This window comes from Otolemur garnettii, unplaced genomic scaffold, assembly GCF_000181295.1.
Source record: "Otolemur garnettii isolate 467f Iridium unplaced genomic scaffold, OtoGar3 scaffold00347, whole genome shotgun sequence".
Classification (NCBI taxonomy): Eukaryota; Metazoa; Chordata; class Mammalia; order Primates; family Galagidae; genus Otolemur; species Otolemur garnettii.
Genome location: NW_003852742.1, coordinates 149,376 through 151,997, shown reverse-complemented (window position 1 = coordinate 151,997; position 2,622 = coordinate 149,376).

Below are 2,622 nucleotides of genomic sequence, written 5' to 3'. Positions count from 1 at the left end.
GAGTCTTATTTAGCTTTCAAAATGTTCACATACATTTCACAGAAGCACACCAAGAAATTAATAGTTTGGACTTTTCTAAGGGAAATGGTGTATGGATATGGAAGGGCTAGGTCTGTTTCTTCTCTGGATGGGGAGGTGTCAATTTTTATTTCCTTTACTACCTTGTCACTCACTTAGACACCATGACTGGTTGTGTGGTCTCTCTCCTGAAAGACATGTTCAGGGCAGAGAATGGATTTAACAGACCACCTGCTGCGTTATTCTCAGCACTTCTGTTTTCTCTGCCTAGGAAATGTGATCCCTGATTGGTCTTGCATTTTGTAAGATCCGTGTGTTCTTCAGTAAAATGTGTTTGTTAGTGAAACTCTTGAATGTGTGGGTTTTAGTATTCACCATGAAGGAAATCATATTGACTCAAGATAAAAATATGACCTATATGTTCCTGGTCATTGAATGGATGGGTTTGGTGGTAGGGGTTGTGTTTTCTGGCCACGAGGAAAGTTCTCCCATTGTCAAAGAAAGAAAGGCAGTAGGTGATCTCATACCTCCCTATATGAAGTGATCCCTTTCGCCCCTTCACAAATCCATATGTGGATATTTGGTTACTATAGATTCCCATCCTGAACATGCTAAGGGCAAGGCAGAGGTAGAGTGACCAGTAAGGTTCTGCAGGACGCAGTTCAGAAGTCATGAGGCCCCAAACTGGAAGCAGTGACCAGGCACTGCATTCCCTCTCCTGTCTGCCTAAATCCTTGGTCCCTTGATCTCCTTCCTCAATTGGTGGGACAACCGCTCCATCAGGTGACAGCATGGGCACACTGGCAGTAGCCCCTGACACTTTATCCTCTCCCACGTGCTTCCCCGATATTTCATTCGAGGCAATTTGAAGAGCATTACCATTCATTAGGACCCACCTGGGCTCTCACACCCTGTATGGAAGTAAATGGCCTCTTTTTATACCCTGTGATTCTCTAATTACATTCCTTCTGCACAGACTCCTAGATGATAGATCTGAAATGCATAATAGATTTCAGAACTGTACTTGGAGAACTAATAGTCCATCTTCCCCAGGTAGTTTTACCTGTGAGATTCCAGACTGAGTAGGACAACATGATGAACTGTCCCGTAGTCACACAGGGCTGCTTCACCTTCCACCCTTAAAGTAATTGTTTATATAGATGGATGGGTTTTAACCTTAGAGTACCATTTGTAGTGGCGTCATTCACAGTGAATGTACAATCCAACTAATATGATGCAGTTAGTGTGTGTTCCACGTTCCACATTGGGTGCCCAGATGTGAGCATTGAAACTAAGTCACTCCTATGTGAGACAGTATTTCGTATTGATACTGACTCAGAAAATGAAGGCAGCTTAGCAAATGACCTCTGGGGGTTTTTTGTTTGTTAGTTTGTTTGCAGTTTTTGGCCAGGTCTGGGTTTGAACCTGCCACCTCTGGCATATGGGGCTAGCGCTTTACTCATTTGAGCCACAGGCATCGCCCCCGGTTTGTTTGGGTTTTTTTCTTTTTTTTCTTCCTTTTTTTTTTTTTTTTTTAGATCATGTCACTATGTCACACTCAGTAGAGTGCAGTGAAGTCACAGCTCACAGCAACCTCAAACTCTTGGGGTCAAGCAATTCAATCGTCTCAGCCTCACTAGTATCTGAGACTACAGGAGCCCACCACAATGCCTGACTAACTGTTTTCTGCAGTTTTGGCTGAGGCTGGTTTTGAACCCACCACCTCCAGCATATGGAGCCAGCGCCCTAATCCTTTGAGCCACAGGCACCACCCCCTGACGATTTTTTTAATGCAAATGTCATTATTATCTAGCTGGCCCAGGCTGGGTTCAATCGCACCAGCCTGGGTGTATGAGCAGATAACCTCTTGAAAGGAATAGGGTCCAATCCCACCTTGAGTAGTCATTAAGCTAGGGACCATTACAGCTGAGATCTGAAGCCCTGTTTTCATCCTCCATCAACAGTGAAATCATTCTTCTTGAGGTTGGATATGGGAAAGTAAAATCAGGAATGGTCTCAGAGATATTCATGCCTAACCTTGATGGGTGGGGCAAAACAGTCCCTGATAAAAGGAGCAGAAAGGCATGAAATCCAGAGGAGGATGGTGGACACCTGCTGGAATTCAGGGCCAGGATCAGTTCTGGGAGGCTACTAAAAGTGATCTTGTCATTGGGTTTCCCTAGACTTCCCACAATTCTGGAAAGCTCTGTTGGACTGTCAAAATCCCAAGAACAAACCTTGGGTCCATCTACCATGCCCAGCCCACTGCTATGTGATCCCTGGGGTCTCATAACTATCCTGCTTTGCAGCCCTGATATCCTTCCAAGGTCTGCTTAAAAGCAATGAACAACTCCTTTCTAACTGTGGCGGGGGCGGGGGGGGGCGGTTGTGGAGCAAAGCAAAGAAGGCTTCCTGGAGGAGAGGGCAATTGAGCTGGGCCTGGTCAAACTAGGTGAGCCAGGTTGCCAAAAGCAGAAAGGACAGGACACAAGGCCTATAGTAAGTGCAAAGGCTTGAGGCAGAGATCTTGGCATCCAGATATGGGCATAGTGATAGGACGGATAGTATCAGAAGAATTATTTAGCTGATAGTTTACGTGAGGGC